Consider the following 12,128-nt stretch of genomic DNA (forward strand, 5'->3'; position numbering starts at 1 on the left):
CACTGTAAAAAAGGCAGGAGGAGGCACAGAAGAATCGGACGCAGTCAACTGGCTTCTCTCCACCTCCACTGTTAGCCTTTCTTGCCCGACTGCTGGGACAACCTCCCTCCAATCCCCCCTTCACCCAGCAGTCACTTATCTTTTAACTAGCAAACCCCCTTTCATGGCTTTCCATTGGGCTCAAGAGGAAGAAAATGCAAACTCTTTCCCATGGTCTTGAAAAGCCTACATACTCAGCAACCCCTATCTTATGCCCCTCGGCATCTTATGCCCTATCTTATGCCCCTCGGCCCTTCACCCCAGCACCGCAGCAACATCGGCCTTCTTTAAGACCCCCAACATGTCGAGCTTTTTCCAGCCTTAGGACTGTCATAAATCCATCCAAGGATCCTCCTATCCATCAGATAACTTCAGCATCCATGCTCCCAGAGGAGCCTTCTTGGACTACCCAGCTAGGGGAGTCCCACCTACTACCATCTAATTCCCAGTAGTTCCCTCTGTCCTGAATCCCATCTCCACGCCTGAAGAAAGCCCATGAGGCAGAGAACTTTTATTCTCCCCTGCATACCTGGTACCCAGTGACCAGCACACAGCAGCTACTCACTAAGTAACAGCTGAGTCTGTGCCCACATAAGAAAAATAGGTCTTTCAATGTCTGGTTTAAGCCAGTTCAGTTCATATTCATCTTTTTTTTTCAAGTGTACCTATTTCCCAGGTCTGTATTTTGATAAATTTTTCTAACTCATAAGTAACAACGCCAGGGCTGTCTACATAGTATACTGTTAAAGATAAGTCTAATTTAACATTTATGTGCTGTTCATTTTTAATGTCCCATTCTGTACATATAGTTAGTAATAAAATGATTTACAGGAAGGACTATCATTATTAGCTGTTTATTAGGTATACTTCATTTTTTTAAATTCTTCAGCCAATTTTCCAGTGACTATCAATTGTGATGATAGCTTCCAAATCAACTTGGAAGTGAAAAAAATCCAAATAATTCTCACTTGGCCACAAGCCATGATCGACGAAAGTCAAAAGTAACTAAATCCAGGATCTTCATGTACCTTAAGCAGAATTTATATATTTTGCCTTTTTTTTTTTTAGTTGCTGCAAAGAACCTTGCTGGATGGAGTATATACCCACCTTCAAGCCCAGTTCTACCGCTTTCAAGCCTAGGAGCCACAGGATTCTACCAGCCATTGGAGAAGCTCTTTCCAGGGCTATGTTATAACCCTAAGAAAAGGCAGGTGGACACACAGAGAGCTGTGCCACCAAGGACCAAGAAGTCCAGTTTTGCCAAACCAAGTCAACCGTGGAAAGGGAGACAACAGGGCCAGAGCTCAAGTATAACAGATCAGAGAGGTGTTACGCCACTCAGTAAAAGGCAAGACCGAGGTTTTGTGCAAAAGTGATGGGGAAATATTAAAGACACAGACAATGACACCACCACTCGCTCCATGCCATGTCAAGGCAAAATACCTAAGTGAGCTCTGCAATCAAGAAAAATCTAGATGGAGTCCTGTAATAGCAATAAGCATTTGGCAAAATCTCAAAGGTCAAAAGGGATTATTTAAAAAACAAAAAACAAAACTTGACAGTTACTTCCAGAACAATCATTAATTATAATTAAATGACAATAGAAAAAGTAATAAAGTGTATAGTACCATGAGTTAGACAAGTGTATCTGTAGGGCATGCAATTCACAAGACTGGTTCAAAACAGGGCTGTAAGAATTAGATGGAAATCACAAAAAGATTGCCAAAGACAAGGCTTTGATTTGGAAACAGCAGAGTGCTGAAATGATTGCGCCATCCCCACACTCAGCCCTGCCTTGCTCCTTACTTAGTCATCAGCCTCCATCTAGGGCTCCTGGTGGCACAGAAAACAAGGAAACTAGAGAAAATATGGCAGCTTCCTACAGGAGGTCGGGGAGAAAATCATGCTTATTCTGAAAGATGTGTTTGTGGTTGTATTTTGAGTAGAACACTCAAATCATACTACAATTCCAGTCATACCTGTGCTGTGCAAAAGCCTCTGGGTTTTATTCATTCATTCGACAAATATTTACTGAGTACCTACTTTGTGGCAGATTCCACCCTAAGGTTCTCGGGATACATCAACAAATGAAAGAGACAATGAACTGTATCATTATATAGCATGCTAAGAAGTACCAAATAGAAAAATAGAGCAGGGTAGGGAGATAGAGAGAGCCAACAGGAAGGAGGAAGTACTATTTTAGATAAAGGAAGGAGGAACAAAGACTTGAAAGAGGTGAAAAAGTGAGCCAGGCAGATATTTGGGGAAAATGGTTCAGAGACAGGGAACAGCCAGTGCAAAGGCCCTGAGGCATGAAACAGTGGCTAAAGCAGAGTGAGTAAGGGAATGAGTGATAGGAGATGAAGTTAAAGAGGTAATGGGACTAGAAACAGAGTGCCTCACTGGCTTTGAGTGAGATGGAGGGGGCATCTCAGCAGGGGATTGACATGATCTGACTTCTGTTTTAAAATAATCTTTCTAGGGTGCCTGGGTGGCTCAATCGGCTAAGTGTCTGCCTTCCGCTCAGGTCATGATCCCAGGACAGGATCGAGTCCCTGCATCGGCTCCCTGCTCAGCGGGGAGTCTGCTTCTGCCTCTACCCCTCCCTCCTGCTCGTGATCTCTCTCTCTTGGTGTCTCAAATAAATAAAATCTTAATAATGAAATAAAATAAAACAATCCTTCTAGGGGTGCCTGGTGGCTCAGTCAAACACTGACTCTTGAATTTGGTCATGATTTCAGGGTCCAGTGAGATGCAGCCCTGTGGTGGAATCTGCACTCAGCACAGTGAGTGCAGAGAGATTCTCTCTCTCCCTTTCCCTCCGCCCCTCCCCCTGCACTCACACGCCCACTTGCACTCTCTCAAATAAATAACATCTTGAAAAAATAATAATTCCTCTAGATACCATGTCAAGAACAGTTTAGGGGTGAGGGCAAAGGTGGAAGCAAGGAGAACAGAAAAGCAGATTCTGCAGTTCTAATGACTAGTTAGCTCAGGGACTAGCTCTAGTCAGTAGAGAAAGGGCAAGACCCACAACAAATTAGTAGGCCCTGTGAGAACCTGGGTGTTACGACTAATTTCAGGGTCTGTGTGCCTCCTACAGAAACTACTGGAGAGTGATTCCTCCTGTGTTCCTCTGGGAAGGGTGCTGTGCTGGGAGGATATTCCAAGATCCCTGCCTTCCCAGGCTTGGTCTCAGCGCTGGGAGGGCCGTCTCTATGGAGAAACGACAGACAGCAGAGAAACTGCAAAGACACAGCACAAATCCGAGCTGGTAGGTTCTGTTTACTCACTGGCAAATCTACACATAACCTGAGGTGGATCCTGGAACCCACAATGAAGGGCAAAGAGCAGAGGAGGTGCCTGAGCCAAACTATTGTTTGCACTAAGTGGGTAGAATCCCTTTGCTCTGCAAATAGGATTTCACTAGAAGCGATTCTCTCAACACTTCTTGATCATCTGACCGCCTTCCTCACCACTTTCCTTGGCCAAGGGTACAGCGCCAGCCCACGGACAGAACCACACCACTGTGGCTCACAGATCTGCGTGTTCACCTGACATTATTTCCTCTCTTGGATCTCTCTGTTCATCTCCCCTAATTTGGAGAAAATGCTCTTTTTCCTAATAAATTATCTAATAAATTCCTCCTAATTTTGAGAAAATGCATTTCTTCAGCTTCTCATAGTTACCTAGTAACAGGTCTGAGCTTTTTAAAGGATATTAAAGAGCAGAAAAAAGAGGTATGAAATTTTCAACAATGCAATGGGCACACCATAAAAATTTACCCCCTCTCTACCCCTGGCCTCCCCCACCCTGCCATGCCTTCAGAGGCTGGACTGTGGATAGGACTTCTGTTCTGGCTCAGCCCTGCCTGAGTTCACTACAGCTCCATCATATTTCCTTTATTTAATAATTTGGGGTAAAATGCTTGTTGGGGGGGGGAGAAGTCATGCAAATAAATATGTACAATCAGGGTGCCTGGCTGGTTCAGTCCATAGAGCATATAACTCTTGATCTCAGAGTCCTGAGTTCAAGCCCCACATTGAGGGTAGAGCTTACTTAAAGAAGAAAAAAACAGTACAATACATACCCATGGAATGCAAAAATGCCATTATTTTAGATGGCAATGTATCTGGGCTAAGAAATTTTTTTTTTAAGATTGTATTTATTTATTTATTTATTTGTCAGAGAGAGAGAGAAAGCACAACCAGGGGGAGGAGGAGGCAGAGGGAGCGGGAGAAGCAGGCTCCCCACCAAGCAGGGAGCCCAATGCGGGGCTCAATCCCAGGACCCTGGGATCACAACCTGAGCCGAAGGCAGATGCTTAACCGACTGAGCACCCAGGTGTCCCCAGGCTAAGAATTCTTATTTATTAGGCACTCAACTATATACCAGAGACACTGAGGAATACAAATATTATTCAGACACAAATCCTATCTCCAAGGAACTTAATTTGTGTTTGGTAGGGAAAACAGTGAATGTACAAAAGTAAGAAGTGATATAAAATGCTATGGGAAATACACAGATAAGGCCTGTGGCAGGTCTAAGAAAGGCCCATATTATTTATTATGTTATGACTAATACTAACCAACAAAAGTTGTAATAGCACCTATTGAAGTTTGATGTAGTTAGGGTCTTTTACACAGAATATTTCTACTTTGCATTAGCCCTTTCCGAGAAATTTTTTTTTTTAGAGATCTTATTTTTTTTAAGTAACCCGGACACCCAATGTGGGGCTTGAACCTACAACCCCAAGGTCAAAAGTCACATGCTCTACCGACTGAGCCAGCCAGGCGACCCACCATTTCTGAGCATCTCTACTCAGTTTTCAGCAGGACACCTGGTGGTCTCTCACCAACAGATATAACAGTTATTATTCTTTTTGTTTCTAATCGACATCTTTGATTCACCTAGAGAAAGAATAAAAGGGTACCTTGGTGATTCTAAGTAACATTTTCTCCACACAACTAAAATACAAAAACCAAAAGTAACTTAGCAAAGCAGTGCTTGTGTGCAAAGGCAATGGCCACTTGGTCAACGCCGAACAGCAAGGTTAGAAAGAGAATCCTGGATTCCAACCAGCAGAAGAGGTCATGAAAGAAAACTCTTACAGGAAGGAGGGTAGTGAGACAAGAATTCAAACACAGAAATATATCAAAACATGGTACACGTGCCTATCACGTTGACTATGCGCCACATTCTACTGACCTCGTGCCCAGCGCCATGCCAAGCTCTGCTCATACAGCAATCTACTTATTCCTCAGAACAGCCCCATAAGGCGGACATTTTACAGTTGGGAAAATCGAGTCACAGAGAGTTTTTCTGGTTTTTGTTTTGTTTTTTAGGTAACCACCTAAAGTCCCCTCACTCATAAGTGACACAACCAGGAGGTGAATCAAGGCAATCCATACCTTTAGCCACTCTACCAAGGAGTTTCAATTTAGCCCAACTGTCATCCCTTTTCCCCAAACTGTTGTTTTCACTCTGGCTAACCACCTTTTCTTTCTTTCCACGTGTGACCAAATTTTGCTGATTACTCTGAGAACAATGTAGTCCACAGACGTAAGCTCTCCTCTGCGTCAGCACGCTACAGCTTTTGTGTTCTATAATTTAACTGAACTCCAAGGAAAATCCCCAACCACCACATTCTTCCCTGGGAAAGCCTACACTAGTGAGATCATCTGCATGGAGATATATATCATAGATATCAGCTGGTAGAGTAAACACACACACACACACACACACACACACACACACACACACATATCAGGCCATTGAATTTTCTGTTAATAATAAGTTGCAGTGCCCCATTGAGTTTCCTGTGCCACCAAATCCTTCCAGTTACAGTTACACAAAGGCAACTTTGTCCTGGGAAGCCTACTGAGAAGATGGGCCTAATCTTGGCAAGAGCTTGGTGTACCAAGAACCATGCTATTATTTTTAAAAATAAATGACAACAAACAGAAAGAAATATTAGTTAAGCCATCTTTTCGAGAATCACAGCACTATTATCATCACGCACATGGATCCCTACTTATAGAAACATGAATATCTGACCTGAGGGTGAAAGGCTCAAATAAATATTTTCAGAATGGCAATCAAACTGATCTCAGAGAAGAAGCACCTGAAAAAAAAATCTTCTTCATTTTTTTAAATACTTTTTTTTTTCTTTTGGCATGATGTGAAATGCTTTACAAAAATGATTGAGCCAGGTCTCAGGGCTCTGAAAGGTAAATATTTTTATTCTAATTTTTACAGGTTGGCATTTCCTTGGTCAGGTGGAGAGGCATCCTGTTCCTGTTTTGGTGCACAATGCCCCACATTCATCATACCCCAACCACTGCCCATTGGCACATACAGTTAACTCTTGCTCACCCACATATGGATTATACAATTATCCATAGTTTCTGGGACCATGCTGTCTTTCTCCCCAGTTGGTGGAGGAATAGGAGCAAAATTGACTACTAGCCAAAGCAAAGCACAATCAAGAAGCTAGAACTATCAGCAACTCCCCTTTCATTCAACATATACACACCTGGCACCTACCATGGTCCTCGTATTGGGCCATCATGTTCCTAAGAACCACAGAAACAGTATCCTCAAAGACAAATAGCATGATTTGCAGAGACTGGAGATGGTTTTCTTGATTAATATGAACGGCTGTAACTTATAAATAAGAGATGTATTTTGCACTATCAGGACTCTGCTAAGACCAAAGGATTCACATTTTCCCAAAATCACAAAGGGTATTCAGGGTTACACCAGCCCTTTGTCTTCTCCTGATGTCATCTCTCTTAAATGGCCTTCAGAAAGGTAGAGACTGTACTTCTGATTTCTAGAATGACTTCACTCTTAAAACATGATAGTGTTTATCAAAAGAGCAACCATAAACTACTGTCAATTCTGGGACAGTAGCCGTTTACTTATGTTTTGTGTTTTACAAACATAGAAACCGCGTGTGTCTAAACAAACCTACAAATCATTTTTGCACAAATGAAGTTCCTGTGATGACAACAACGGAATATTCACAGCAACGAAACCGAATGCTCGTATTATACACAGAAACCGAGCTGTGATTTTTTATTTTTATTTTTTTTAGGTGTCCTTAAACCACAGGAGAAAAGACAGAGTGGAAGGCGGTAACGCAGCTGAAAGTCTTCTTTTGTTATCAGTTTCCTTCTGGTCCTACCAAGGGACGGTATCTTGAACCCACTCAAATTAGCCATCTATCACAGTATACGAGGAGCATTTGAATTACAAAAGGTGGGGGGGCAGGGTGAGCCTCTAAATCCTACAGTTGCCAGTCCACCTGCAACAGTTTGAGGGCATTAATAAATCTCCACGGGAGCTTGCCAGTGCATTCCACATCACTAACAGTATTTGGAACTCACCTGTTTCTCGGCCACGTACTCCTCCAGACACTCTCTCCCCTTCTACTTTCACTGGAGAATTCCTCCCTCACCCCTTTTTCAGGACAAAATATAAAAGGTCCTAAAAAGCAGGGGCACGTCAACTGCCAGGGGAGAGACTATCCTGTCCCTCTGTCTCCTCTCCCCCATACAGATGCTTTCAGAAACGAAGGGGAAACAACTATGAGAGAAGCAGAAACCATCAGAAATCCAGTGCAGACCCCCTCAGGAGAGTTCTCCTGACAAGATGATTCAGACCACACACATATAAGTGGCAGGGTGCCATTTCCCCCTAAATCCCTCTAGCCTGTGATGTCTCCAACAACGTGAGGTGGCACTGAACAATTACTTACTGTCATTCCCACGACAGTCCTTTGCCGGAGAACGAAAAGGCCTCCTACCTCACAACCCAAGTCATTCCCGCATTGCCCTTCTTCAAAGTCTTTTTTCCAGTTGTTCTTTGAAGCAATTACTCTGAGCAGGTGGTTGTGGGACTAACCTGTACCTCTTACAACACCAAACCAGAAAATCCACACCATCATAAGACACAGAAACTGCTCCCAACAGGAAAAATCTCTCTCTTCATCAGGCCAGCGGTTGAAATGTTCCAGTAACCTTTAACCTGGAACCATTCTGACAACCACTTTTTCAGCTGCATGCACGTCTTCATTGGAGCTTAAATGTTTGGCACACAAATTCTAGATTCAGGCAAAACACATCCTTTTCCTAAATCTTATGAATGCCAAACTTAAGCCCTCTGCAAAGTTTTTTCTAGGATTATGCACCCTCTGGGAAAACCTCATCACAGTTTCTCTTGAACCTCGTGTCCAAGTTTGGGATCTCCTTCCTCCTACCAGCACCCCTACATCTATCTACTCTTTTGCCTGTTCCTGAAAAATCAGAAGGAACGGGAAATGTGGAGGTGGAGTCATGTCTGAAACAGGCAAATACTTTCCTATAGCAGTAGAAGCTCAATCATTTGGGACTCTTGATCTTAATCTTCAGATCAGGAGTAGAATTTGGAAAGCAAACACATTTTGTAAAATAAAACAATAATAATTTATCTACTTTAACCTTCTAATCTTAAACTACCTAGAACAGGTTCCATTACTAATAAACCAAAGAGAACAGTCTAATCTGAATGTTCTTATCATGTGAGGAAGAAAAAAAAATGTGAGTAGTTTAAACACTAGTTAGAGCAAGTATATAGGACACGTGTCCAGAAGCACAGTTTCCTTGCTTTCTATCTTGATTCTATCCTTGTCACCAACTGTTTTGGTCACAATCCTTTCAAAATGTAGCCGAGAGCAGCGCAGTAGGGAATCAAAAACAAATACGTTGACTATTAAAACTGTAGAGATTGGAGTATAAGGATGATGCCAGATTTTCAATCCTACAAGCTTCAGAAAACTCGCGAACCAAGAGGAAGCTGAAGTATCCTCAAAATTTGATTTGTTTTCCATGTACATGAAGAAACACTCTTGAACATATGAATTTACGAGCAGCCTAGTCAGGTAAAGAAGCATGACAGGGAGGCTAGTAGCTTTGTTGCCCTCTGCTTATTTCCTCATTTAGCAGATCTTGAACGTTAATAATGAAGCTAGGCTTTTGTGAAATTTCTGATTCCTCATTCTCCCGTATGCAGTTATTAAGACAAGGAGGCCAACTGTATTCCTATCAGAACAGGGTGAATGAGGGGTAAGGTGGACAAGAAAGGATACAGAAACCCACATTTCTCTCTTTCGCCTCCTGTTTCCCTTTCAGACTGAGTTGGTTTTGTTTCCCTCCAAGATTTCTGACCATCAATCTGACCAAAATCGTTCTTTAAATTAACAGCAACACAAACTCCCACAAAGTGCTATCTCATTGCCGCGTCCAGAGGCCACTGACAACCTTTCACCTGTTAGAACTGAATGGGCACCTGCAGTTCGCAAATGCTCTTGGTCTAAGTGCAACTGTGCTTAAAACTTCTTCACGTCTGGGTTGTCAACCCTCCGCTTTCTTTCTCCTGAAAAATATGTGTGATTCCAGCATGGAACACATTTCTTTTTTCTTTTTTTGCTAAGTGAAATAAGTCAGTCAGAGAAATAAAGAACACATTTCTAATCTGCATTCCTGCCAAAGACAAATGAGTGAGTCATTCAGATGCCACTAGAAAAAAATTGCTTGATTTTTCATAAAAACCAGTACGGCCTATAAGTAAATACCTTAAGGACACTACCTTTCTATCACTTTGATAAGCCTCAAGAAAGAAGCCACATCCCAAATGTCTTGGGACAGTACCCAAGAGTAGATGAACTTAGTTACCTAATTTTAAAAAATGAATCACTTATTTGAAAAATTCCACGTCATTTATTTTAACTGATTTCTTAAATATCCGATGACTGGTGATTTGTCAGCTGTCATAATTCATCAGCCCTACACTTTAACACAGATTGAATTTGTAACTTTAAACAACTAAACTTGCTTCGCTCAGTGTTACCTTTGGACGTAAATTTGTGCAACAAGACATCCCTCTTCATTCCCCCCACCTTAACATTTAAATGAGATAGATGCCTGTCATGAGTATTTCCTCAATATCACTTTAATAATCTGATTCTAAAAGTCACCTGTGCCTCTGGATGGCCCAGTCATGTCTTCTCAAGGGCGAAAAAAGAAATCTGTTTCTTGTGGGAAAGGTTTCATCACCAGAGGAAACATGATGAGTCTGACTGTGTATGATTTTCTGCTTTTCCAGAAGCTGACGTTTTTAAAATCTTTTTATAAACCATTTCTTTCCCACTAAATATACCAGAGTTGGAAGGAAAGTGTTACAATGAGGGAGATCAGGGCTAAAGAGAGAAAAAGAAAAAAAATTTTTTTTGAAAACTGGGACCCAGATGTAAGATTAAGGGAAGGTCTTTAGAAGGATTGCCAAAAACCACCTTACCTTTGTTATGTATTTGGAGTCGCCCACTTCAGAAATTAACACCATTCACAGCCCGGTAGCAAATTACACAGCTAGGAAGTAACCTACAACATCTTCTCGGCCTCCCTCTTTTTAATGTAAAACCAAAATAAGGAGTGTCCAGCTACTCCCCACTGCGCCGCTTAAAGCAACAGATCGTTTTAGGCTTAACTCCCAGGCTCTGGGAATTCCAGTTTGTCAGAATGTCTTAACCTTGGAAACCTGCGGAGAGAAACTCTCTCAACGAGGACAACTCCCCAAGCCCTGGCTTCTCACTGTCCCAAACTGCACATTCCAAAGTGGGAAGCGGGAGCGATAACTAGAAGACAGCTTTCGGGGGCTAAATTCCTGGCGGGAGAGAGAACTGGAAAGCGCGGCGACTCCACTGGCCGAGCGACGCCGGGTCCGCAGCCCGGGGGAGACGAGTGGCCCCGGGAGCCCGGCTGCGGCGGGCGCTGCGCACGGGGAGCGCTCCGTGTCTGCTCTCCGAGCTCTTCCCTGTTCCCCTCCTCCCTCCTCCCGCCGCCCTCCCCCAGCCGAGGCCATTCGCCTCACAGTAGCAAGGTTGTCTCTCGTCTACTCCCTTCCCTTAAACTCACCAAACCAGATTTTTACTCCCAACACCAGCAACTTCCCGTAAATCTGCACTGAAATTTTATCCTGCTCGCTGAGCCTCCGCTGGCTAAAGGCCAGTGCAACATTCCTGTTGTTTTAGGAGCTCGGATACCTTTGCTGAAGGTTAAGGGGGGCGGGGGGGATCTGCCCGGATGGCAGAGATTTGGGGACTTCACCAAACAGACTTCTCGCCCGCTCCAAAAGTCACATCCATTTCTGACATCCAGACACGGCCCCAGAAGTGGCACCTGCTTCACCTGAGGACATCTGTCCTCAGACGTCTGGCCCCCTTTGGGCTGTTTGGAGAAACGAAGCAGAACCATGTTGGAGGAATAAGGAACCTGCTGTTGAATCACGAGCGGATCAGTAACCCCCCCCCCCAGCCCGGTTCTTCCCCCGGGTACACGAGCCGTTTAACCAGGTAGTCTCACAGCCGGCCCCGCGGCGGGCCTGGAGGAAGGGGGGACCTCCCAGAGTGTCCTTACCTGAGGCACAGCAGCGCTCGGACGGACGCAGGCAGGAACGTCACGCGGCCGAAACCCTGACCTTTGCCGGGGCCTTCGCAGCAGGGCCTGGGGCCTGGGCGCTGCTCGTTCAGAAGTGGCTCGTTTTAATGCGCCCTGACCTAAAGTTACAGCTGGTTTCTAGAAAGGGAACAAAAAACACTGCCTTTAACAACAGCAGCCAAGCCCTCCCTTAACCTGGCCTGATCTCTGGGGACTTGGCTCGAACCCCCACCCCATCCCCATCCCAAAGAAACCCGCAATCTGTGCCCCACCCCTTCGCGTTACCTGTTTATACAAGAGTTAAGGAGCCTCACGCATTTCAATAGAGCGCTAAGCCTGTTTGTAGGCGCGTAACCGGCCAACAGGAATCGAATTCTGTGACTAAACAAACTAGAAGAGGAAGCAGGCACCACCAGGAACCTAAAACGGAGTTGTGATTTCGGGTTGCAATGTCACCAACTGAGAAAAAAAAAAAAGTACTGTTTCTCACTGGGCTATTTTAGTGAAGGACTAGTCCAAAAATGTTTTTCTGCTGGTTAGAAGAGTTAGTACATAGGAAGAGCTTAGAACAGTTCCTGATACATAGTTAGCAGCCATTATTATTATTATCAT

The 12,128-nt window shown here is 43.8% G+C and overlaps 1 protein-coding gene across 1 annotated transcript in view; it reads right to left on the minus strand.

The window, feature by feature from the left end:
• Positions 1–11,907, minus strand: part of RBM47 (RNA binding motif protein 47) — a 147,374-nt gene extending 135,467 nt beyond the window's left edge. The window contains exons 1-2 of the mRNA XM_048212046.2: positions 11,802–11,907; positions 11,496–11,654 (exon numbers count right to left, since the gene is read on the minus strand). The gene's annotated coding sequence lies outside the window, so the exon portion shown is untranslated. The remainder of the gene's footprint in view (positions 1–11,495; positions 11,655–11,801) is intronic.
• Positions 11,908–12,128: the final 221 nt, after the last annotated feature.

Source organism: Ursus arctos, unplaced genomic scaffold (genome assembly GCF_023065955.2).
Source record: "Ursus arctos isolate Adak ecotype North America unplaced genomic scaffold, UrsArc2.0 scaffold_9, whole genome shotgun sequence".
Taxonomy (NCBI): Eukaryota; Metazoa; Chordata; class Mammalia; order Carnivora; family Ursidae; genus Ursus; species Ursus arctos.